The sequence below is a fragment of the Canis lupus genome, chromosome 1, assembly GCF_048164855.1.
Source record: "Canis lupus baileyi chromosome 1, mCanLup2.hap1, whole genome shotgun sequence".
In the NCBI taxonomy this organism is placed as follows: domain Eukaryota; kingdom Metazoa; phylum Chordata; class Mammalia; order Carnivora; family Canidae; genus Canis; species Canis lupus.
Genome location: NC_132838.1, coordinates 52,464,541 through 52,491,953, shown reverse-complemented (window position 1 = coordinate 52,491,953; position 27,413 = coordinate 52,464,541). Strand labels below are relative to the sequence as shown.

Genomic DNA, 27,413 nt, shown 5'->3' with positions numbered 1-27,413 from the left:
TTCATGAGCATTTCACGAGGGCTGTGATCCGTGCCAGGTCACAGCCCCGTCTGTGTAGCCTCGGGCAAGTAGCTTACTTGCCCAGGCTTCAGAATTTCATTTGTAAATGGATGGGGCTAGAACTAGATCGCATTTTGTGGCTTACACATTGGATATTGCTAAGATGGTTATAAAGAACTTTCAGATATGGTACTTGCCCTCAGGGAGCTCCAGTCTAGATGGGAGCTGGCCACAAGCACAGGGCATGCAAAGATAAGAAAGAATCTAACCATGTAAGATTCTCTTTAAAGGAACACTCAATGGGGCACCTGGGTGGCTCAGTCAGTTGAGTATCTGTCTTTGGCTCGAGCTCATGACAGATGACCTCAGTGGGAAGCCTGCTTTTCCCTCTCCCACCTTCCTTGCTTGTGCTCTCTTTCTTTGTCAAATAAATAAAAAAAAATTTTTTTTAAAGGAACACTCAGTGGCCAAGTTGCACCCAGGTCACTTGTGGGGCTATATGCCTTATGTCCTTCAGAGTGGCTCAGCAAGGGGTCAATGTTGAAGGGGGTAGATAGAGATGGAGTTGCCACTGTGCCTGCTTCTTTCTTTATGGCTCAGTTCCCCAGCAGGGGTCCTATGGATCTTCCTCACCTTCAAGATGAAGCACATAAGCAAAGAATAACAAGATATCAGTACAATCTGAGCTGCGGAGCTTTTTACCATAAAACATCTTCCCACTTCTAAAAGAGAAACCTATAGTTTAAAACTTGAGGATTTTACTGAGTCTCAAGTGGAAAGTCTCTGTGACTTATTTCATCATGCTGAGAATTCAACTCATAACAAATGAAAAGTAAAAATTTTAATTCTATAAGAACAGAAGAAATTCGGCCCTTTTAAAGGAAAAGCTCTATCAACCCAAATAGGAATTGTGACATGTAATTTTATCAAAGTTAGCTTATAATACATGAGTGTTTTATCTTTGAGCGGTAATTTGAAGCACATCAGAACCAATGAGTTCCACAAAATTATCAATGATATAGAAGGATGAAAATATTGTGCCTGATTATTCCTTTTCTCTGTGTGTCTGTAGGCTGGATATGGGGAAGATTGAGAAGCTGGGCATTTGGTCATTATGGCACCGACCCCAGGAGCCTGGAGATGCAGCCCATCCTATCAACGCACAGACATTTATTAATATGTCTCGCAGTAAAGATTAGATTTGTTTGCATGTGACAGAAAACCCTACATAATATTGGCTCAAGCAAGACAGACATTTATTTTTTTTATCATGTCAATAAAAGTCTGGTAGGAAGCAATCTGGCTATTAAGAAGTCTAAGAGCTCCACAAAGTCATAGAAGAACTGGACTTCTATTTTTGTATTTAAATGTCTTGCATGGTGGCACCTGGGTGGCTCAGTGGTTGAGCATCTGCATTTAGCTCAGGCTCCCAACAGGGAGCCTGCTTCTCCTTCTACCCATATCTCTGACTCTCTCTGTGTATCTCTCATGAATAAATACATACAATCTTAAAAAAAAATAAATGTCTTGCATGTGTGTCTTCTGTCTTAAGATTGCTTCATAGACAAAAATGGCTGCTGGAGCCTCCACTTTCTTATCTGAGTTCCAGGCTCAGGAAGGACAAGAGATCTGCCTTCCTCAGCTGAAGGCCATACAACGCTCCCCCTCTGTTACTGGCCCCAACTTAGTCAACATGTCCAACTTTAGAAGTAGTTATGAATCTTGTCTTGCTGCTGAGGGCAGTGGTCTGAACAAAATAGCTGATTGGTTATTGAGGAATAAAGGGAGAATGAATGTTTCTAGCATCTGGCAGTCCCTGTCTCAGTGCATACTTAAACATGGGAGACGGGCTTGACGTTGCCCAGGATGCTCCTCACATTCTCTCTTTCTGTCTTCCTTTTCACTCTTATTTCTCCTAGCCAGTGCCCTCTGCTCTCAATCCTATTTTTCCCTTATTCTGGAACCTTCTCACATGAATGCTCCATGCTCTGTCTTGAATCTCCAGTTGGCCATCCTCAAAGTGCCAGGTGGAGAACAAGGTGGAGCAGATTCAAGCCTCTGCTGAACAGGAAAGACAAGCGCTGGACCAAACCGTGATGAGCAGGTAAGAGTTTGCAGAGAAGTCCGTGAGGCTATGCGAGTGCCTGAGAGGAACAGAGTTAGCCCAGGGTGTATGAACAAGACTCTTCTAACTAGGAAAACATGGTTTCATGAACAGAAGTCCCTTCTCTCATTCTTTCTCAATGCTCTTTTACTCCCACTGTCCATTATCCCCATTTCTCAGAAGAGGGGTTTGCCATTTGAGACTCATGGTCCATCCCTCAGCCATCTGTGCACTCGCCTCTGCCCCCACCGCTCTGCTGTGACTCCTCTCATGGAGGCCACACATTCTCTAAGACGCCGCAGCCTAGAGCCCTTCCTTAGGTGTGGTCTTCATATCCTTCTCTCCCTGTGGCTTCCACAGAGTGTCCACACCCTGGCATGAGAAACTCTCTGCTGCAGGCTTCTCTGACATGGGACTCTCCTGGTTTCCTTCTCCAAGTCCTGGCCTTTTAGGCCACCCTCTGGCTCATCTTCTGCTCCCAGCCCATAAGGTGCCCTTGAACAGAACTCTTCTTAGCTTCCTTTGCTTCTTCACCACAGGATTTAGGTGGGTGATTTCTTCAGCTTCACATTTTCAGTTGTTGGCTTCACAAGGATGCTCCCAAATCTCTCTCTCTTGCTCCCTGCCCTCTGACCATCTGGGTAATGAACTGCTCCTCAGTTATGTGGTATGCTCAGTGGGCCCAGCCATGCGGTGGCCCCTGTGCACAGTCTCCTGCACTTTCCATGGGCCGCCTCAGTTGAGCCCCTCGCTCTCTGCCCCAGCAGTGCAGATGCCTCCAGGCCTGCTCAATTGACACTGGCCCGGCTCCCCAGGGTAGCTGTCACTCTCTGGCCCCAAGCATGGTAGTGATTATTTCACTCATGTATTTGCAAATATTCAACAGCAATTACTGCCTGTGGCGTCAAGTGGACTCCCGGGCATATCCTCAAACACCCTCCACTTCTCAGTTTCCTCCTCTCTCCAGTCTTTCCCGGGCCACCACTGCTGAGAACCTAATGTTTCTCTTCAAAGCCTTGACTCATGTTATTCCTCAGCCTAGACTCTGCTTTGCCCATCTGCCTGGCTTTGGAAGTCTAGGTGAAATGTTTTATGGAAACTTGCCTCATCTCTAAAATCAGGCTCTAATGGCATTTCATTGGCATCTGTCTATGGCCCCTGTACAGCTTATCTCCTGAACTTGACTGCAATCTCCTTAAAGATAGGGATTTGTCCTGAGTTTCTGCTCCTCTTCCTATCTTTCTCTTTTCTTCCTTTCCTTCCTTTGTTCATTCATTCATTTGTTCATTTATGCCTTCCTTCTTTCTTTCTTTCCTTTCTTTTTCTTTCCATTTCTAGTACTTAATAGAGGTTTTACTGGACAGGTGTTCAAGAAACATTTACTAAATGAATAAACAAATTATAATCAAAAGAAAGGGGATCAGGAGCATATGGTGTGCTCCTGTGCAGGTGACAGGTAAACATAGAGAGTCTTCTGTTCTCCATTCATGGAGAAAAGTGTCTATTAAGAAATAGGAAAGTTTTACCTCCTATAACTTAGTCTGGATAGTGCACAACTTTTTTTGATGCAACTGTAATTGCAAGAGGATTGGGGAAATGTGTGTGCTTTTCCTGCCCACCCTCTGTGGCCAGTTACAGTCCACAGTAAATGAAGGAGCTTAGTGTAAGGAGTGAAGATGGTGAGTGCCTGTATGCAGACAGAGTGAAGAAGCCCCCACAGGAAGGGGAAAACAAGACAGAGCAACTATCATTTTGTAATCACTCAATTCATCTGCTTTTATTTTGATATTTCTCTGAGTAAAGTTATTTTGACTTAGAAGGCAAAATCCCTAAATTAGGTAAGGACCCAGCAATAACAGAAAAGACTTTTAACCTAGGCTTTGCATAGGAGAACTGAAACATGAAATCAGGAAGGATTCTAGTCTCTGAGATTGGAAATCCAAAATTGAAAAAGCCAATTTATCTTTTCATCCATTCTGACCTGGAAGCAAAATGTTGGCTTATAATTGAAAAGTGCTGAGATCCTTCAATGGAAATGCTGCCTGAGGAAGCAGAGCTATTTCTCCTCTTCTGATGGATGTCACTCAGATCCCATCTGGCTTAGCACTTGGTTATGTTGTGCTCATGGGCTGTATGACACCTGATCTTTCCCATGTCCCGTTGTGTGCCCCAGGAGCTGTATTCACAACTTCTGGGGCTTTCATGCACCCCTTGAGCTTCCAGAGAAATCCACTGAAGTAGTGAACCAAAAATAATTGTTAACCATAATTCCTCAGGAATGGTAGCATCAAAAATGGCTGGGTGAGGGTACTCATGAATAACTTTCCATAGCCTTCTTAGGTCTCCCCCCACCAAACCAACTCATATAAATGTGTAATTTAAGTAAGAATTAATTAATTAATTAATTAATTATTAAAGTAAGAATTCTGTGCTTGCTCACAGAATTTAAGAGAATCTCCTTAGCCTCTTTCGATCAGATCGCCTCCCCTGAGAGGTTTGGGAGCTGACATTATTAACCTGGCCTTAAAATTAATTCTCCTTCCCCCAAACTCACAGACCAAACCCAAAGAGTAGGTCTCAAAAGGGTATATATAAGGGAAAATATTATCTAGTGCCCCTTCTCCTCAAACAGTCATGAGCAATGACTTTAGAGGAATAGAGTCCTGGGCTAGGATATAGGATGAGAGACTAGGATAATTCACCTAATGAAGATTAAGAAAGGCAGAAAACATCAGCTTTCAATGATACAAGTAGGTGATGTGGCAACATGGAGTCCTGGAAAAAAGCCCGGCAGACGTGGGTTGATGTTATAGCTCTGCTACTAACTAGCTGTACTTTGGACAAATGTTTTCATCTCTCTGAGGTTTCATCTGCCTCCAACTTATGTTTGTTGTGAGGATTAAAAGAGGTGACTGAGGTAAAGGTAGGTGTCCCAAGTGGCAGCAGTGGCATTAGCCACAGTGACTGTCATGGCAATAACATCATGGCAATAATAATACTGTCATGGAGATAGTACCCAGCTATCTTCCACCTTGGATAAGAATTGAATAAGAAACTGACAAACTCGTATGAGAGGTATAAGTTGACTACATGAAATAATTTCCTGATAGTGACAATTGACAAATTTGGAGTCTGAGAGTCTCTGGAATGGTCCCTAAAATAGAACCCTTTCCATGAGGTAGCTGTGGCTTTGATATGGCTTTACAGGAAGCCAATGAGATAGATGGATTGGTATGCAGCAGAATAGTGTCTATGATCCTATGATGAGGCACTGGGAGCTGGGAATTGTACGAGTCAAATTCTCGCTTCTCCATTCCCTGTTCAGACTAGATGGCAACATGCCCTCTAAGCAAGCAGGGAAGGAAATTTCACGTAAGAAATCACATCCAGGTCAACAGCATTATTTGGGAGAAGCACTGTGGATGGCTGTGCATTCCTGAGTCATGCATTCCTTTACAAAGTGTAGTGAAAGAACTACTTGGTTACTTTGGATTTTTTTGCCTTGTCATAAATGTTCAGTTAGCAGCTGCTCAAGGGAACACATGCCATCATTTATGCATTTAAGAATCCTTAACATTGGGAGCCCAGAGTAATGCCTTAAGATCTGGGAGGAACTAGACACCACCACTTACAATTTTAAACTAGGAACTCACGAAGTGCTGGTCAAGTGTGGGTGGGAACTGCTGCTTTGGGAACTTCCAGACACCCACTAAGGTACTTTTCTGCTTTTTAGTGTAGAAAGAGTGACCTTAAAAGCATTTTGTATAAAAAGGGAAGCAGCAACTTGAATCACTATCCCATGTTCTGGAGGTCTGGAGGCAAAAATCATTTGAAATGTGTAGGGAGATAGAAGAGCAAAGTGATGATTCTTACATAAGTTAGGATGCTCCCACCTTATTGTAGGATTCAAAAGCCTAAAGATAGAGTCCAGAGGAGGAAACCTATGTCAGGATGGAGAACAGTCGTGTTGTGGTTCCTAAAAGGGGTTAAGGGATCTTTATAGCCCCAGCACACAGATCTTCCACATTTTTGCCCTGGATGAGATAGGACCATAGTGCAAAATCTTTCTGTCCTGAGAGTGACTGTTTCTGGGAATTTCAAATCCTATGTGTTGCTTTTGAATTTTTTTTTTTTTTTTGGTTATGGAATAGATACTTAGAATTGTAAAGAAATGTAGAACATAGCTCCACCCAGTATTTTAATTTTTAAGGTAACTATTTTTTTTTCCTGATTATACTGTTCATTGTGGAAGAGGTGGGAAACAAAGAGAAGGATGAAGAGAAGTCATGTATGTTCTCCCTACCAAGAAACAGCCTTCACTGCCATTAATTGCATTTCTTTCTTAACTTGTGTGCATGTATGTGTACTTGGACCACAAACATTGACACACAATGAAGATTCTATTACATATATTTTATACCTTGATTTTTAACTTAATTTTATATTTTGATAATTTCATGTCCTTAAAATGCTCTCATTCATTTAAATGGTAGCAGTATATTCCATCATAGGAATAAAATAAAATTTATTTGACCATCTTTTTCATTTGACCATTTCTATATTGGTTGACATTTAACTTATTTCTATTTCTCCATAATTATTAAAACACATTTAAAATATATAGGTATTTATGTTTCTGCCTGCCTTTAATTATCTCCTTAGGTTTAATCCTTAGTATTAAAATGATTAGGTCATGTTTGTGATTATTTTAAAATCTAATTGGCATACCAATGTGTGTTAAATAATAGGAAGTGTAGGCAAGTCTAGAATGTTCTGGAGATCACATAGTTCTTTAGTGCCCAGAAGCATGCCCTGAACCCAGGTCTCCTGACTCTCCAGCAGAGCTCTCTCACCCGGGCCTCAGGATCCAGTAAAAAAGAAGGAAGCAAGAAATTGTGAATATCAATGCATGTTGCATTCTTTTTCTCAGGAAAAAGTCCTGCTGAAGTGTTTACGTATTCTCAGATTGTGTGTGTGTGTGTGTGTGTGTGTGTGCACTAATAAAAATTATTCAATGAGTTGGGTCGAAAAGACTTTCTCTGGGGCAAATTGCTATTTACCTTGATGCCTAAGCAAAATGTAGTTTCAGGCAATTAAAATAACTGAAGTAGAAAAAAATTCAGTTATCTGTGTTGTATTTTTGGTAACTTCCATTTAGAGAATTGCATGTGAACTTAAGGCTGGCATATTTAGGTTGAGGGAGTAAAACCTTCTGAGTTGACCAAGGTAGGGTAACTGCAAATTTCCAATGCTGGCTGCAAATTTAAGACATTAAAAAGTGATTTGCAAGTTTTAAGTATATACCAAGAAGGCACAAGATCTTGTTCTAAAATAATAACAGTGGCTTTAATAAAATGTGGAAGCTGAGAGCTTCCTGGGATTATAATGAAAGGTATTTCTATGTTTGGACGACACTTTTGTAATTTGCATATTTACTGGGGCTCTTGCTGAGGAGAAGACCAAGGACAAGCAGGGTCCTAACTTGGCGCAGGGCCATTAACTTTGTATGTCAAGTCCAAGGTCTTCTTATGATTTTGGTATAAAAATAATTCCATGGTAGAGTCTGTGGTGACAAATGCCCCCTCCCCTCCCACATGGTCTGACAGGGCAGAGCTGGTTCTTTCAAATTCTCAGTATTGGTGTCTTCAGGGCACTGCCACCAATCTGGGCCAACTGAGGTCAACTTTCCACAAGGAGCTGAAAACCCCCAGTCTCATGATATAACAAGGAAGGAAATTTTTTTTTCAACCTGTATGCTTCCCTGTCTCCTCTTTTTACCCCTTCGTATACTTCCATTGCCTCACCACTGCCTAGTTGTCCCGGCTGACCAGCAGAGACTTAGAAATTGTGAGAAACTGGGGGGAAAGGCTATTTTATTTCTGAATTAGTAGTGAATCCTTTTGCAATTGAGAAGAACTGTAATTGTCGTGCTGCTATTGATACATCATTGGAAATGGATAAGATTCTCTGTTTTATTTTATTTTGAAGATTTTATTTATTTACTCATGAGAGATACACAGAGAGAAGCAGAGACACAGGCTGGGGGAGAAGCAGGCTCCCCACAGGAAGCCCGATGTGGACTCAATTCCAGGACTCCAGGATCACGACCTGAACGGAAGGCTCAACCACTGAGCCACCTAGGCATTCCGATCCTGTGATTTAGAGCAGACAGTCTGGGAGAGTCCCACTTCCAATACAATGCAATGATGGGCAAATGGTATAACTTTTCTGGGCCTCAGTTCCCTCGACTATAAATGAGGAACAGCAATACTTGCCTTATTGTGTGGTGAAGATAAAATGAGATAAAGCAGATAAATTGCTTACTGCATAGCCTAGAATTCAGTAAGACCCTGCCAATGCTATTACTAGCTATCAGCATTGGGCACTTTCCCCTCTTGGGAGTTCCTTCTTCCTAGTGAATATCACATGATAGTGTCCATTTCTTCAAAATACTACTTGTCACTGAATGACTCTTAATGCAGCCACCAACATGTTCTGTTTTGCTTTTAAAATTACGGTTGGGCGTGAATTTTTTGTCTTTTGAAATATCATGACCAAATTAAATTAGCTATATTACTAATGGTTGACGCAAAAGTCTTATGGTCATGTTTCACAAAAAAGCCAGCCTAACAATTTTGGGGAATTTTGCTACAATTACAGGTGAGGTCCTTTCACTTCTGTAGTTCATTTGATAAACTGACATTTAGGAGCTATAAGATAATACAGAGATTTCCAGGGAAGTATATAGGCTACAGATGAAAATGAAAAGGAGAATAAGAGAAAGAACAAAAAGATCTAAATTGTAGAAGGGGTAAGAACTGGGATACCCCTACAGAAGAGCAGAGAAGAGGCTTAGCTCTGGTTTTGAAAGGTGGAAGTGATGCCACTGGGTGGGATGTCTCTGACAGACAGCATAGAGATTGGCCATCCAGTGCAAGCTGGGGATCGAAGGCACATGGCTACATGGAGGACACTATGCCTTTTAAGAGGTATGTTTATGTGATGCAAGACTCTTCTAAGCTATCAGGTGCAAGAAGCATAAAGAGAATAAAAGATAGTTAACCTTATGGTGGTGGATTATGTTACAATAGAGTATGGCTTCTCCTTGAAAGGTGTGTGAGGTTGGTCCCAGTACCACCTAGAGAAGATTCTGGGATGTTACCAAAAATGGAAGATTACCCTCTAGAGGCACTTGGAGAAAACTGCAGACACTTGACCCTTAACATAAAGACTTTTAATGGAGATGTGATGGAACATGTCTCTCATTTACAAATGGGGCCATCTGCAGCCACCATCACCTCATCTTCTTGAGGCTGAAGAATGGTGTGCTTCCTTTTCTTCTCTAAACCAGATTCCTGAACATCCAGTGGGAAGACATGCACTGTAGTTAATTTTATCAGGTTTGCTCAGTGCAATGTATCCTGATCATCACAGTTTTTATTAATTAAAAAAGTACAACCAGAATTAACTTTTCATTCAAATTAGTATGCTTCACATTTTTGGTTTTCCATGATATTTGATCCAAAAGAAGTTCAGCAGAGCATCTAGAAAAAAATTAATAACTAATAGCATTAGGCATAAGTAGACTTCCCTTCTGGATTTCAAAAGAAAGTAGAAATAACCATGTGTACCACTGAATGATATTGGCTTCAGTTCTGGCAGCTTTTATTCAAATATTAGCATCCTTTGCAGTTGGCAAAATCAGTCCGTGAACTTTCAGACTGGAAGTTAACTCATATTTTGTACTAGAATATTATGGTCACAACCTCTAGTACTCTACAAAAGTTAGGAAGAGAAAGCATAATTGTAAATATTTAGCACTTGAAAAAGTCTCATTTGAAAATATTCATGTAGGTGACCAGAGACTATAGTTCACAGAAATAAAAGTGAGAGCTTGAAATGATTCATTTGCTCTTTTGGTAAAGGTAGTCCTCCCTGGACCTGAGGAAAAGTCAGTCTAAGAGGTAAATATGTAAGGAATTATAGCTGGCCCAAAGGAAAGGCATATTTTCATAAAAAAAGAGACTCAAGAGTCTTTTTCGGGTATGCTTTTCATCTGTTGGCTTGTATATTTAAATCAGAATTGGGACACAAGCAGAATCCATTCAGTGCTTTGATAAATGTTTTCTGGACTGCCTATTCTGATTCCTACAGGATATGTTGACATCTGAGATTTGGACCCTGCCTTGTGGTAACATAGAGGAATAAGCCACAGACAGAAAACCCTGAAGGTCAACACCAAAGGCAGGGTACAAAAGACTGCTTAAAATAAAGACAATCAATTGATAAAATTAATGTCACAGAAAAAAAGTACTGTGTTCCTGTGGGAACCTGTGAGACGAACACTGGAAAGAATAACTGCTACAATTTTAATGATAATAATATTACTGGTGGTGACAACTAAGTTTTTTGTCTCATTTAATAATTCACAAATCTCCTTTGCACATGCTATCACTGTCAAAAGTGGCTTAAGAGGAGATGGTGGGGGTGGTTTTAAAGGAAATGGGATTTCCAAAACCTCATGGAACTTTAAAATAAAATATTTTATTTATTTGAGAGAGAGAGAGAAAGAGAGAGAGAGATATCATGTGAGAGAGCACACAGAAAAGGGAGAAGCAGACTCCCTGCTGATTCCAGGATCCTGACACTGTGACCTGAGCCGAAGGCAGACACTTAACTGGCTGAGCCACTCAGGTGTCCCCCAAGCCCACACCCCCCTGTGGAACTTTAAATCTTTTCAGAGTGTTGGACAGAATCAAGATAGGCAAATTTAGCCATTGATTTTATGACAAACCATATAACTGATAATTTTAGAACAATTATAGTTTTTCTAATAATTAAAATGGACAGTTTTATTTAAAATTATTTTCAAGTAAATCCTGTCTGAATTTAGCTATGTATGAAGTTTTAGCATAAATATTATTGACTTGGGAAGATTTATAACTAAAAGGAGATCAACACAGTTATAAAATACTTTTCATTTGTAAAGAAGGTTACATTTTTTTTTTTTTTTTTTTTTTTTTTTTTTTTTTTAAGATTTTATTTATTTATTCATGATAGACACAGAGAGAGAGAGGCAGAGACACAGGCAGAGAGAGAAGCAGGCTCCATGCACCGGGAGCCTGACATGGGATTCGATCCCGGGTCTCCAGGATCGCGCCCTGGGTCAAAGGCAGGCGCTAAACCACTGCGCCACCCAGGGATCCCAGAAGGTTACATTTTATTATTCATATGTGTTTCCAAACAATGCCGGCATGTTTGGCTTCGGGAAACAAACTCAGAAGGGTAACACCGACAGAGCCAAGAGTCCGTGTTTAAGCTGGAACTTGTGCTTCTCTGAGTTGATCAAGCAGCTCTGTGATAAATTTATAGGTTTTTCACATCTCATAAACAAACTGAGAAGGCCTCATTTGGTATAGGAGATAAAATTTTCTACAAGTATTCATAAAATTTAGTCATAATAATGGCAGAGTAAAGCCGTAGGTTTATTCTGTTGGAAAGGCAGAAGTTTTAATGGATATAACTTTATGCTTCACAAGGTAATTGAAACAACAGCTTTTTTGATCATACAGACTTTTTAGCTCTCCTTCAGCAATAGGGGATTATCAGCTCCAAATAATATCATTATCTAAGTTGTCACAGTGATCTCTATTCTGCTTATGAGAAGCTACAATTTCAAAGGTCACAAAATACTTTGAGAACTTTATTCAAATGAAGAAGTGTGGAGATTGTAACACAAATACGGTAATATATTGATGACTCCTCTTTTTTGGATCTCTTGAAATCCAGTAAAAGACATTATCGTGGACTAGTTTTGCTAAAAAACAGCATATAAGGAAATGAGAATGTTATAGCAGAGATGGAATTTTGTCCAATTTGGTACTCATTCAGACGATACTATATAGTAATAAGTAGACTATGCTTAATTCAAAATGGAATATTTTACAGTGACGTGCTTGGTAAACGTATCCCCTACTAGCACAGATGGTATAAAAATGCTTAGTGATTCTTTTTTCAGACTTCATGTCATGCTGTGGGAAGATATGGCTGAAATAAATACATTTTATTTTGTTTTGTGACATTTTTCCATATGATTTAATTATAGAGAGAAGGGCACACAGAGAGCGTCACTATTAAGTGGGATCCATTATACGCTTAAGAGCAAATTCAAATCTTTTGTTGAGCACATTTTTGGGAAATAAATTGTGCACGCCATGTAAATAATATGACATTTGGTTGCAGTCAATTTAGTTTATGTATTTTGCCCAAAGGAACAGGTGATTCAAAGTTTAATTTGCCCCTTGTCTACTTATTCTTAATAACTTGGCACGGTAAGCAGTTCTTGGTATATCAATATACCAATTAACGAAATAATTCTTTCACTGCTGTTGAAGTAAAGAGTTGATTCTCATCTACATTTTTGTTGTTGTTGTTGTTGTTGTTGTGCAGGGCAAACGGAACAAGCAAGATAGTTACGAAGGAAAGCCAGGCTAGCACAGTCAGCAGCGCTCTAGCAGATAGAAAGGAAATGAGCATAGACCCATCGGCGTGTGTTGAATGAGGAACGGCATTGCCCAGAAACACCAGGCCAGCTCACAGGGGCTCTAGCCAACGTGGCCAAGGGATTTGGGTTTCTGTATTACTCATAACAATGCATCTGTCTCATATTAAATTTGCATTTGGAAGAATTAAGGGAGCTCATTGGCAGAACCAGTGAAAACTTCAAATAAGGAAAACTGTATTCTATCTGAGTGATGAAGTTTTTTCAATACATTCGGCATTTAATGAAGCTTGTAAAAAATAGCTGATGTGCTGCTCATGCAATGATGCCTTTTGTTCATGGTGGGCAAGTTGAATTTGGAACTCCCTCCTTGATTCCCCTAGCCTGGAACAACTATCTCTTATCTGGGTGCCTGGCACTCTGTCTTACCCCATCACAGTATTTATCATGAGGATGGAAGTTTCTGGTACATTTACCCATTTTTCTCCATGACACAGAGGTCTCCTTGAGGTCAGGGCTGTGTCCTCTTTACCAGTGTATTTCCTGTATTTGGTACCTCTAGGTAACAATAAATAAGTGGTGGATGAATGAAGTCACTTTCCATCAATTCCTCCTCATTGAATTTGGCATGAAATCAAATGTCTCAGCTTGGTATTCACTGGATTCCAGTGTGGCCTCTGGCCTATTGTATCCTTACAGTTGTCCCTCACTCTACTCCTCAGTTCCATTCCTTGTCCAAGTTCTTGGCCAATGACACTGTTGACTGTTTTCTGAATAGGTACCACAACCTCTCTGCTTTTGTGCCTTTGCTGTGCTGTTCTTTCTGCCTGGAATGCATTTAATGTTTATCTGGAGAAATTGTAAGCCCTCTTTAGGGCTATTCTTCACCAGACTTTTTCAAGACACCCATTTGGAATTAATCTAGCCATCCCCCTTGCATTTTGTTTGTCACGATGTAGGATTTGTCACACATGTCAGCCCCTGGGGATAGGGACTAGATATTTTTACTTAACTCTTATAGAGCCTAGCATACATACAAGGAACTTAGGAGAAGCTTAATACATGCTTTTGGCATCGAACTTCTGTGAACACCACAATAGCAAATTCTTGTCTAGAACATCACAGTTTTCATCCATCTCTCTATCCATCCATCCAACCATCCATCCATTCCCTGAGCTTACATTATCTTGTCATATCACCACAGCTCCACAGGGATAAGGTCAACATTTAAGGTCAACTCCATGGGACTTAGAATGGCTTAGTGACTTGTGTGAGGCCACTCAGTTAACATGAATATCTGGATTTAAATCTAGGTTTCTGTCTTTAAGCTAGGTGGCCTGCCAAGATATGCAAGGTTTTAAAGTCAAGTGTGATAGGGGCTTGTAATAAGTGTGATAAGGTCCAAAACCAATATACCAGTGGATGAGAGATGGGGCACATTTGAATACTACAATATTTATTAATCTGACAGTTTTGCAGTCCAGCTCCCAAGACTCTTGCTATAATGAAAGGTTTCACAAGATCAGAAGGTAGCCTTGCTTGCTTTCCTGGTCACCCATGCAAGGGATAAGCACAATGCCCCCTGCTTTCACCCCACAGTGTCATGGAATATGGACTGGATACAGAGGGTAGACCAGAAGTCATGGCAGAAATCTGGGAAAAAAATTTCCACTGGGGTAAGATGAGTTCTAGGTCCCCAACTGGGGCCCTAGTTTAGTAGCATAGCGTATACACAGGGGCTGGGATGGTTACATGGGCTAAATCAAAGGATTAGGTGATTGAGCAGGAGAGGAAGAGAGGAAGAGAGGCAGAAATGAAACAGAAGCTGAAAAGACTGTGTCATGAACACAAGTGACTCAGATATTTGGAGGAATTTGAGGAGGATTAGGTTTATCGCACGAGAACGAGTGGGAATAGAAACAAACACTATTTTGTTTCATATTGTGACCCAATTTCTACCTCCCAATTACCTTTCCTCAATATGCCCTCCCTCCTTAGATTTTTCAAAATATTTTATGTGTTTTTCTTGTCAAATATTTTTTTAATGTGAAACTTTGCAGAATTTCACAATTGCTCACGAGAAGAGAAAAGCAAGAAATGAAAATCTGAGGAAGTGTCTATGTAAGCAATTTCTACTTCTCTGAGATTCTTCTTTGGTACCTGACAACTTAAAAAAAATAAATTACATATGTATTTACCACTAAATATAGTGGCCATCGGTTTAAAATAATAATCCAGGTCTAAAATTCTATTTCCTTTGAAAATCATCTTTGTGATTATTTGCTCCTTTGTATCATACAAGAAAAGTTATTATTCACATCAAAAGGAATTTAGGTTGAGGGTCTAACTCTATAAACTCTCCTAACAAGATTTTAATTTTTAATATGTTACTAAAAACTTTTTTAACTACTCACAGACAATTTCTAAATTTATAAAATTCAATTACAAAGGTAGATACAAGAATAAAATCATGTAAGAATATGGACAATAACATGTTTAATACTATTAAAATCCTCGGCATTTAAATATGGCACAAAATTGGAGTTGATGAAAAAGTAGTTGCATTGACAAGTAGGTGTGGAAATGGTTGAAGATCCCCATATGGGTGCAGCTAGCCACATTTTAGACTGTGGATACAGAAGTATGCAATTATTTCAAAAGAAGGAGGTCAGGTCCTGATTTCCTTTAGCCCTCCCTGCTGGGGTTACTGATGCCCTCTCCTTGCAGGCAGAATTGTACTTGCTTCTCAGGGAAACTTGGTCAGAACAGAATTACATTAGCAGCCTGCGCTGATAAGATCTGAGTTAGTCTTGCTGTGTGGTCTCTAGTGGGTCTGAAGGCCGCCCCAGTTACCCAGCACTATGTAGCCTTTTCTGGTCCTGCTGGGTTGGTGGAGTCTCCTAACTGGCTCTCCGTCTCTATCATTTTGTTGTTACCTCCATTTCACAGCAGGAACAGGAGACCATCATGCCCTGCTTTGCTGGGGCCTGCATCCTTGACTAGCTCTTGGCAGTCGTGGGACTGGGAGTCGTGGTCCTACTATAGTTGTTCTTAGCCTTGGCTGCCTATCACTACCATCTGGGAAGTTTTAAAAATACTCAAGCCCAGGCTGATCCCCAGGCCTGAATCTCTGCAGGACCAGGAAATTAGAGAAAATTGCACAGGCATTTACTCTGGGAAGCTGCACGGTCCAATTCAAAGGATATTCTCTTGTTGGATCAGATAGAACAAGAAGGAAAAAGTTGGCTGAAAGTAAATGAAAGCTGAAAATACTGTGTCATGAACACATGTGACTCAGATTATTTAGAGGCATTTGAGGGGGATTGAGGTTGTTGTGGAACAAGTGGGAATAGCAATCCGCATCAGGGCTTTTAAAACTTCCCATGTGATTTCAGTGTCCAGCCAAGACTGAGAACAATGGTCCTTCCAGAACCTGACTGAACCTGGAGCCATGTTGATGATTACTGGTTTCCAAGACCACTTGCTGCTTCTCCCTTGCTGTATTCCACTTAGCAGAATGGTCCTCTTTGTAGATCACCACCTGCTCAGACCTTGCTCTCCTGGTTCTCCTGGATGAGACAGGTCCCAGTAGCTGCCTGGTTACTCTCAGCTTTTCCTTCTGTCAGATTCCATGCTTTGGTGGCTCCTGCAAGCCCCAGATCCGAGGCTGCTCCAAAGATGTTTATTGCCGATGGAGTTACACATCTCTCCTAGTGATGTGCATCTGACCCACTAGATGTGGCAGGTATACATCTACTCTGTTCCACTCAAAAGATCCATATTTATTTTTATTTATTTATTTTTTTAAAAGATCCATATTTACAATTTCATGCAAATCTATTTGAGAAGTCATTACTATTGTGGCTAAACCAAATAATTTTAATAAATGTCCATAATTTGAATCCTTCTCTAAAACCCAAACAAGTAGTATCTGGATTTTGAGAGGTCAGTGTGGCTCTTGGTAATTTCTACTGGATGCTGTATAGTACAAGCTCTTAGTCCATGGAGCCAGGGAACAAACTTACTCTCAACCTGGGTGTCAAAGGACACACAAAAGAAAAACTCAAAATTCAGAAGATATGGATCTTGACAAACAATCTCTTAGGATTCTAGAGGATGGAAGAGGTCAAGGTCACTATCTGTAAAACTGAAACATGAAAATCTTATTCTTAAAAATGTGTTTTTCCAATGTGTTCATGCAAGTGCATGAAATATATGTATACCCACAAAATACATATATATAATATATATATAATACATATATATAATATATATATATAATATATAATTTGCTTTCAGTAGCAAAATCCTAGAAACGACTGTAATGTCCAAAAAAAAAAAAAAAAAGGATTGGTTACATAGATGTGCAGAGCCATGCAAAGGAATCCATTCAGTCTTTGAATAAATGAGTAGGTCTAAATGTCCTGATATGGAATGTTCTGCAAGATACTGCATTAAATAGGAAGAAAAACGAGAAACAAGAAACAGTGCAACCGCTTCCTGAAAATTTGAAAAATGAATACTCTAAATAAGACTTCTATCATGAATAATGCTAATATGGGATGTCCTGGACAATAAAAAATTAGCCTTGATGATGGAAAAGATTCATACTCAAGGATAATGGCAAATAAAATAGGCTCAGTAAAGTAAGAACCAAATCCTGAAAGATCTAAAACTCCAGACTATGAGCTTTAAGAAGATGCAAAATGTAACAGGGGCCAAGTACATGTGGTGCTGATGGCATGCCATGGAGCTACCAGGTGCAGTGCCTTATCTAATGGGGCAGGTGTGAGTATGGACTTCCCAGCAGGCAGGCATTCTGGAAGCTCCACTTCCTACTGTGTCCCTGACATGTATGAGCCCTAGGCTTCAGTCAATTCAGCCCTACAGAAGATCCTTGTGAGTAAATAAGAGAGTGTTTGGAATGAATCTAGCAGAATGCCCAAGATATTAAGTGCTGAATATGGTAGCTATGGAAGGAAGAAAAAAAATCTAGGGAGTGTAGTGAGAATTTCTCCAAGAAGAGAGGGTTTTGTTCCCTTAAGCAATATTAAAGGGGGAAATTAAGCTGAGTACATATATTCTTCTCAGCAAGTTTCAGGTTCAGTAATTCTGAATTGGGGTTGGAAAATTGGAAAGAAAATTGAGTTGTGGGGGCAAAATAACTGCTTAACTTAATTACTAAAATGCCTCACTTTCCTATCGTGATGTCAATACTGTGCACGCTGCAATTCAAGCTTCTGTAAAACAGCTATTTTGTTAAAATTTAGGACAAAAGGTATGCCATTTATTAATGCATCAATATATTTTAGTGAGTACAATACATGAAAAGGAAAAAAGTAATTATTCACCTACAGGTTAGACCTCCATTATTTTAAGTCTTGGTGACTTGCAAAGCTCTGCAGGAAAAGTTAATACAAATATATCTGAGTTAACTCTGTGGTAAATTAAATATCCTGGATATTAAATACACTTGACAAGACATCTTGAGGTACAGAAATGATGCAGAATAGGGAACATTATTATTTAGTCTGGTGACAGACTTTAAAGTGGATGGATTTTTGCTACTCACAGATAAATCTTCAGTATCGTTTCCTGATTATTAAAATGGCTGTAGAATCTTTATTAAGTTTCCTGGAAGCATTAACTCTGTTAAGATTAAGAAATCTCATCCAACTATGGTGTCTACAAAATACATGGAATGACAATAAATCTACCCTTTGGACTTGACAGAGAGCAGATAAATACAGAATGATATCTTTGGTTTGAGTCTCTTAACCCAATAATGGTTCTTAGACATGGAGAAAAAAAATAATAAAAGTAAAAATAATTAATCTATGGAAGTAGGTAAGCAACACTTGGCAGGAGAAAGCCAGGCTGTATGGAAAAAGGACTAGTAAAGAGATAGTAGGTTTGAGTGAGGGTTGTTGATCTTGGGGGAGGAAAGGAGATAAAGTCACAGTAATGGAAACAGAATGAGGATGGGGACCACCAGAAGGCAGCGGAAAGTATGTAATTGTGTCATCAAAACTCTAGGATTTCCAACCCTGGAATTCTAGCAGAATGAGAAAACACTTTGTTGAAGATGTTTCTTTTGGACACTATTATTGAGGTGACCTGAGAGGGTATTTGACACCTTTATTTGTAGAAGCATCTAGAAAGGAAAAGTAACTTAATCAAGGTTATGCATGACCTTCATGAGTAAAAAAAAGTAATATAGAGAAAGAATTTAGCAGATTGCTGTTATATTAAATACTTAATATGATGGCTAAGGAAGGAAGAAAGAAAAAGCTACGGAGTATAGAGCCAGGATTAAAATCTGTATCTTGGGACTCAGTTCACTACTCTTGCTACTAGACATTCAACACTAGTTGTTTGTTTATTTGTTTTTTTAATATATGGTATAAATGCAAGTATAAGTCTGGAAAAACCCTGCCTTTGGAGCACATTGATTTCTTTTGTTTTAGTTAAAAATAAAACAACATTTTAAAACACCAAATGCAAGACAGATGCAATATTTAAATCCCTTTAAATATTATATCATGTGACCCTCCGAACAACCATATGCAGTGACTAAGGAGCTCAGAGAAGTTACCAAGTTGTCTGAGGTCACATAGCCCACAAGTTGATCATCTATGAGGGGACCAGGTCTCTATTACTTCAAAGTCCACGTTCCTGACATTGAAAGCAGCTTATTTTCAACAGAATGTTCTGCCTCCAAGCAAGTCTACGCAGGAAGGATCTGGATGTAAAGGCAGGCTTATAATTAATATGGCAGTATGATGAATAATCGGATTACTCTGCTGTGGTTACGAAATGGGTTTCCAAAATGACAGAAGGCATGTTTAGTTTGAGAATGGTATTGAAGTTGGATTCCAGTAGCTTTCAGTACCACACACCTGCTCTGGGGTGAAGAGGTATCTGGCACATCAGAGTTTACAATATTATTTCCTAATTCAAAATTGCATACTTAAGTCATCTTACGATTGTGATGTATTATATAAACAATGAAAATCAGGGTTATATTTTACCATTATCTCTTCTCATTTAAAAATAATTTAAAACACAAATTTAAAAAGTTGTCATTGCCGTAAGTTTAATTCTGAGTAACAACCTGGCTTGCTGTTCCTTTCAAAGATACACATCCTACGGTAATTTATATTCCTGACTTCTCTTTCCCAGGTTTATTGCTCTTGGCTATTTGCATAAAAATGGAATCTTTGATCTTTAAGGGTTCATCAGCTCAAATAGCTCATTCCCCATCCTATGACACAAGTAATGAGGGGTGAAAGGGGTTTAGTGGTGCACTTCAACCAGGCATGCACAGGCAGGTTACTAAAACCCACCTTTCCCTCCTCAATCTCACACTAGCTGCTTTTACTGTAATTCTGCACTCAAGCCAATCGCAAAATCTTCCCAGCTCGAACATGAATTAAGGTGGCCACTCCCTGCAGGTACAGGTCTTAACACAGTGAGCAGCCTCATTTTACTTGAGGCAGAAAAACACAGGCTATGGGCCACTCTGGGCTCTTGCACCTCCCAGAGGACCTGGATGAATTTCTCAGACCCTCAGAGCTACAGTTTGCCCCTCCATGAAATGGAGGGTGTTAGAATGACTACCTCACATGGTCATGGTGGGGAGTAAAAGGAATATTATTCATTAGGCTTTGTAGGTGACTCCAAAAATGATTTTCTCCTCATTCCTTTCCCAGAACTATAGGATTCCTGGATCCTAATAGAGATGTCAAAAATAAAGTGCATCCTTTTGTCAATCGTCATTCACTGTCAACCGATCAGTAAATTATACCCCATTTGTTTCTCCTCCAATGACAAATTTTATAGTTATTCAACAAGAAGCATTGGTTGAATAAAGCACCAAGGGGCCAAAACCATGTAGGACAGAACAGAAGAAATGATGGACTCCTCAAAGTCAGTGTGATGGTTTAATTTCACTTAAATTAAATTAAACTCCAGTGGCGGAGTAAAGTGAAGAATTAGTTTGTTTCTTTTTTAAATTCCGAGACATGACTATTTATATTCTTAACCTATTGGATAACTCTCCTCATGTTAAAAATGGGAATAAACATGAATACCATCAACATTCTTCAGCACATCCATGCACTCCTTCACCTGTCATTTCTAAGGCACTGTGGAAGGCCCTGGGGAGGTGATGTCGAGTCAGGCCACCTTCTCACCCTCCTGGGGCTTGCCTGCTGGTGGTGGAGGGGGACCAACCACTAAACAGTGAAGTGGGAAGGTTGACAGGAGAAGAGAAGCTGGTACAGGTAGAGCAAGTACCCAAATGAGGGAGTGTGCATTCCTACCTCTAGTGGTACATTTGGGAAGGCTTTGAGGATGTTCGTGGAAGCTGGGAGAAGGGAAGGACATTCTTGATTGTGAGAGCAGAGTTAGCAAAAGTACAGAGGCATACAACAGCATGGTATAGTTTCTTAGATACCACATGCTACTTGACATGGGACAGAGATGGAGAACATTATATGCCCAACTAGAAAGTTTGGATTTCATCTTACATGAAGTAGATATAACATAAGAGATGTGTTCTAGAAAGATCACTCCAGTAATGGTGTGGTAGGCAAAGTAATGCTTCCTAATTCCTGGAACCTATGAACATGTTACATTACATGGCAAGAGGAACTTTGTAGGTGTGCTTAAATTAAGGACCTTGAGATGGGAAGATTATCCTGGATAATGTGTATTCTAATGTAATCAATGTCAGAATGGTCCTTAAAAGAGGAGCATTAAAGATGCCAAAGGAGGGCAGCCCCAGTGGCCCAGGGGTTTAGTGCTGCCTTCAGCCTGGGGTGTGATCTTGGAGATCCGGGATCGAGTCCCACATCAGGCTCCCTGTATGGAGCCTGCTTCTCCCTCTGCCTGTGTCTCTGCCTCTCTCTCTCTCTCTCTCTCTCTCTCTCTCTGTGTGTGTCTGTCATGAATATATAAATAAAATTAAAAAAAAAAAGATGCCAAAGGAAGAAAAGTTAGAAAGCTGTGATGCTGTTGGCTTTGTAGATGGAGGAAGGGCCTGTGTGCCCAGAAATGGAAGTTGGAGCAGGAAAAGAAGCACTTTTTCCTAGAGCATGCAGAAAGAAACACAGCTTTGCAAAAACCTTGGCTTTTGCCCAGTAGACCTGTGTTGGACCGCTGAACTAGAACCACAAGACAATAAGCTGGTGCAGCTAGGGACTACTAACTTTGTCAAGTTGTTAGAGCAGCAATAGAAAATGAGCCTAGATGGTTTGGAGAAGGACTGAAGGGGACAGATTCTCAGTCTGGATCAAGACAGTAGCAATGGAAAAGGAAGAGATTTGCTGGATGCAGGGGGTATTAAAGAGACTGCACAGAGAGGGCTTTGTGACTAGTTGGACTAGAAGTGATGCTTTAGGAAAAGAGAAAGAAAGAGTCTACTATGTCTCCCAGGTTCATCTGTGAACTGGGTCAGTGGAGAAGGCAATGTAGGGGGAAGATGAGAGGTTAGCTTTAAAATCTTTGGGTCTGGAGTACTTTGAGACTTTGGGAGAAGACAGGTAGTTTGACACAGAGGTCTATGGTTTAGGGGGAAATCTGGAATTGAAATTTTGGAGTCATGAGCTTATAGGTGATGGTTGAATCCAGAAGAATGGCTGACAACCCTGAAGGAGACAGACTGCATTAGCCAGGATCCAAAGACAAAACCACAGCATCCCACAGATGGATGGATGTGAGGGTTTTGTAGAGCATAAGGAGCAACTGCACAGGAGATTCCTGGAAAAGAGCAGCCCATCTCAAGAAGAAGGTCCTAAAAGAAGTGATAACTAATTTCAGTCCTGAAGGACGAACCCGGAGAAAAAAGGGGAGAGGACATTCCAGAGGGAGATGGTCAAATAAGAAAGGTATAAAGAAATAGCAGAAGACAAGCCACAGAATGGTACGGTGTGTACACAGAACCACAGCTTGGCTGAGCTAGAAGGTGAAATTAGAGAATGTGTCTTGACAATGAGGGGGATTGGAATATAATCTTGGCTTGGACTGGGGATAGGACAGAGAAGAAAATCAGAAAGGATTTTTGAATTGGGCATGGGATTTAGAGTCAGTTGAGTGGATTTATAGTGATATTGAAAATGAATTTTTAAAGTCACAGATCAGAGATATTTTTAATTAACTTCCTAGTTTCTGATGCTTAAAATAGCTGGCAGATAAATTTTCCTATTGTATGGCTCTAATTATGCCACAGTACTCCAGAATTTTCTATAGATTACAAAAAGGTCAATATCTCCTTGAATCTGGGCATCGTCTTACAGTCAGCTGATCAGGACCTCTCGTAGTTCTTAAACACAAAAGGGGCGTCCCCATCTTGAGGCCTGGCTCCTTAGCCTGCCATGCTTTTCCTTCCCCATCTTCCTGTATCTGGATTTGACTTGTTCTTCAAAGCACAGTTTGAACACCACCTCCTCCAGAGAGTGTTTCCTGGCTCCTTGAGCTGGAATTGCCCACTGTCTTTATTGGATGCCCCTCTTGTCCTTCTAATGTTTCAGTTTGTTGTACTAGTCATGCCTTTTCATCAACAGCCAAATCTCTCACTTTCTAGCACAGGGCATGAGTCAGGGGCAAAGGAAGCAGAAACGTGTTTGGAAAGGGGGATTGGAAAGAGTCTTTGCCAATTTAGACTTTCACTGAAGTTGTTAAAGCAGGGAAGTCACATTAAGAAAACAGGTTCTCCACTACTTGATTTGGGAGTTTAATGTAAAATGGAAGGGAGGGGTAAAGCAGAAAGTATTAGTTAATTCAATAATCTCGGTGTGTGAGCTCTGGAGCTGGGATAAATCACTTTGCATTATCAGTTATATATATAATCATATTAATTTCACATTAAATTTTTTTAAGTTATCCTGGCTAGGGTAGTAATTACATCTAGTAACTTTCAGGGTTCCAAGGACAGGGAATTTGGGCTTGATTTTTTTGATGGGATGTTTTTTGGCATGTAGCACACAGGTGACCATAGGATGCAGATCGAGTACGTAGGAGACAGGTGGTTATACTGTGGCTGCTAGACAAAACACAGGATGCCCAGTTAATGTTACGTTTCAGATGAATAACAAAAAATGTTTTAGTATAGGTATGTCCTAAATATTGCATGTCATTTATACTAAAAAAAAAAATCATTTGTTATTCATCTGAGATTCAGATTAATGGGACATCTCATATTTTAATTTGCTAAATCTGGCAAGAGAAGCAATATCCAGACCCAGAGTGAAGTGATTTCTCACAAATCAGTGTGGCTTTTTCAATTCCTTTTTTCTCCCTATGGTTTATGATCCTTTAGTCTGCCTCCTCCAAAAGTCCCCCTCACATAGTATTACATGCTACAAATGAGGAAGAGTCCATAACCTTTTAAGATGAACTGTCAGAGTATTTCCCTGAGCTGTCAAAATGGCTTTCTAATATTTAACCTAAATATCTAGGTTGCTGACCATTTTTCTCATGTTTCCTGCAGTGGCACTGCAGAACAAATGACGACAGAGTGCCTTCAAGAGCATTTTATGATGACACTGGAGGTGCTTATCCTGTTTTCTCTCTGACCTTTCCATTTGGCCAGCAAGCCCAGGCTCATGAAGCTTCAGCATCTTGGAGCACAGCTTCACCCAGGCTGCCCGGGGATGGCTGTTCAGGGCACCACCCTCCACAGAGCGCTGACCCCATACCAGTTCCGGAACCAGGGCTGAAGAATTGGCTCTGCCCATTTTTCAGGTGTCTTGGCACATCCACAAGGGGAAGAAGAGATGACAAAATGCTCTTCTCTTGGAGTCAACTTAAATGGCCACCTTCCCTTAGAGATGCATCATCAAAGGATGCAAGATCCCTGCAGTTCTTCCACCCAGAGGCTGGGGTCTCTCAGTTTCTGATCATTATTGGTAATCAGTTCTTTCCTTCTTCCTAACTTGGTCCTCCAGAGTCCAAGACTGCAGCTGAAAGATTTCCATTTTGAGGAAGAACTGACTCCACGCATCTCACACTCAACAGCTGGCTATTGTCCCAATTGTACTCAGTTTTCATTTACAAATACCTCCTTGTCTTTCCTCCAATACTAGATGTAATTGGTTTTCTTCCTTCTTTTGTATTTAAAGATTGATCACTGTTTGAGATGGTAGTTTGCATTTGTCTTTATTGGCTTCCATTGTATTTTGATTAGCCATCCATCCAGTTTGCCTGTATTTTTTTGAAAGATTTTATTTATTGATTGATTGATTGATTGATTGATTGATTGTATGCAAGCTGGGGGAGGGGCTGAGGGAGAGGAAGGGAGAGCTTCTCAAGTAGACCCTGCACTAAGCATGAAGCCCTACAGGGGGCTTCATCCCACCACCCTGACATGACCAAGGCCAAAATCAAGAGTCCATTGCTTAACTGACTGACCTGCCCAGGTGTCCTGAGTTTGCCTGTGTCATCTCTGATGCTTCAAACTATTGAGTGACATAGGCTCTCGACTGATATAAAAAATTTCTCTTTTAGAAACTCCAAGAATTTACATGATTACACTAGAAATAATGATAAAATTAATCATTTCTGTGTTTTAAAATATATTACCTAAAATTGCATGTTGAATACATTGGAAAGCAAAATGAGAGTAGTATTTTAATAAAAATACATGTAAAGTATAAATCTCCTAATTTAATTGTTTCCAGCATCAGGTGGGTAGGTGAAAGGAGCACATTGAAAATGCATAGGTGGGAACTCAAGGCTTCTTCTCCCCCTTTTTTTTCTTCTCCCCTTTTTCTGTGTGGGAGTACCACACAGTTATCAGATCAGAAATGCAAATATCAATACCACCTACGTTAACTATCAAGAATAAAAATTCCTAACTATACTTTTATGTTTAGGGGATATGTTTCAATCTGAAGATGAAAAACAAACAGAACAACCTTTCCTCAAGATAGAAAGTTTCTACCCAACACTGAAATACAGACAAAAATTATTCTATATGGAAATTTGTCCACACATATTGCAAATTGTTTCCATTTTCCTTTATTGTCCTCTAATGATCTCATCAAGAGTGCATAATTAGTTCTCTACACTGCAGAATGCTGGCTGTGCCCTGGAGCAGCCAAGCAGTATTCTTCACTAGCCCTTTCCCCCCTGGAACTCACCACTGTCCCCTGGCTTGCAGGGTAGGAAGAGAGCTGCGGGGTGGCTCTCTGCCTTGACCCAACAGTTCGGTGGGTGGTGGAGGAGGGGGGTCCTAGTCTGCACTAAAATATAAAAGAAAGTTTTTCCACATGCCAGTTAGTTGCCAATGTCAGTTAGTAGTGGCTTTTGATGTCTTCCAATATCGTGGTAAGCTGCTGGGCAGATGATTTTGGGAGCCAATTTTCCTTGGTCTGCACACAGCCCTTAATATACTCCTATATGGAGTAGAATGTGCACCCAGTGGTAAGTCAGGGATTGAAATCTCAAAACCAAACCACGGATCCCATCATATCCACAGCTATGATCAAGGCCTTTCCTAAATTCTAGACTTTATTTTTGTTTGGTGAGAGTGAAATGGAAATAGATACTTTTAAATGTAAGGGAATCTACAGAGGTGTAAACAGGCAAGGGATATATAGCCCCCTTAAAATCCTCCACATTTTGGCTCTAATGAATATACATATTAGAACAAATGATCATTTGAAGATATACTCCAGCAAAGATGCTATACGTGGTGGGATTTCATGAAGAGTTTGTACTTCTTTCCTTAAATTAAGGCATTGGAAGCACAGAAGCGTTTTCTTCTATAAATAGCCACTTACTGTCACCAAATATTATTTCCTCTTTCTTTCACTAATTAGTTAGAGATGAAATAATAGTTGAACATTTCATAATCTTAAATTCACAATATTTTACTTAATTAAAATAGGTAATTTAGGAAAATAATTGGCAATTGCTAAAGCCTCTAATGCTGATGACAATTGAGCTGGAAGCATTCTTTCCTCACAAATTGGTACTTAAATACAAAGTTCTGCACACAGCTGGAAAGTGCCATCGTAAAGGGCATTTATGTTCAGTAGCTATCATTAAACCAAACAAACTGAAATTAAAGGAAAAAGAAAAACAGCTAATTTTAGAAGAAATATTTGGGCGTAGATTTTAAGGGCTCAAAAGTGTAAATGACTGTAAGCATTTATAAGGAAGAATGTTGTTAGATGACATATCTGTAAATTGATTTCACATTTGATTTCATTTCATACTTCATCCTGGAATTATAGTTTTGAATATTTAAGTTCAGTTAAAAAGTTAAGGCTATATATATATCATTCTTCTTAGACCAAAGGGTGAGTTTTTGAGGGGAAACTCAAATTATACTCATGATTTTCAAAGTAAAGTCATTCATGGGATTGAATTCATGCCCATTGATGCTGATTTAAATAGAGGTGAAAGAATTGTATCTGAAATAAGCAAACCATACTTTTTGCACATTTTCCTATTTAGGACAGATAATAAGATGCCTCTCTGAAATACCATACAGCACAGCACAGATTTGTGCTAATTTGCAGGAGCACCAAAGAAAAACACATCCTTTGGAGGGCTTATTTGTTCAGTGGGAGGCTGTCTTTTTCAGGCCTGGAACAAAACCCTGTGGATACGGATCAGAACATACTCAGACATCATTATGTGTGTGTTGGTGGGGATGGAGGGTGGGAGGGCATACCATTCTACAGTATGGAATTTGCTATCACATTTTCTCCTTGGTAACACATTAAAAAAAAAAAAAGATTTAAACAACAGTCTAAAGAGCAAGGAATTAAAAAAAACCACGCAGTACAACAAATGATT

The 27,413-nt window shown here is 39.9% G+C and overlaps 1 protein-coding gene and 1 long non-coding RNA gene across 4 annotated transcripts in view; one reads left to right on the top strand and one right to left on the bottom strand.

Moving 5' to 3' along the window:
- Nucleotides 1-24,743, top strand: part of LOC140635446 (uncharacterized) — a 43,158-nt gene extending 18,415 nt beyond the window's left edge. Inside the window, exons 3-4 of the long non-coding RNA XR_012032764.1 lie at nt 1,073-2,104; nt 24,097-24,743. This is a non-coding gene — a long non-coding RNA (uncharacterized lncRNA). The remainder of the gene's footprint in view (nt 1-1,072; nt 2,105-24,096) is intronic.
- PACRG (parkin coregulated) overlaps nt 1-27,413 on the bottom strand; it is a 517,537-nt gene that overhangs the window by 115,430 nt on the left and 374,694 nt on the right. The gene's annotated exons all lie outside the window — the stretch shown is intronic.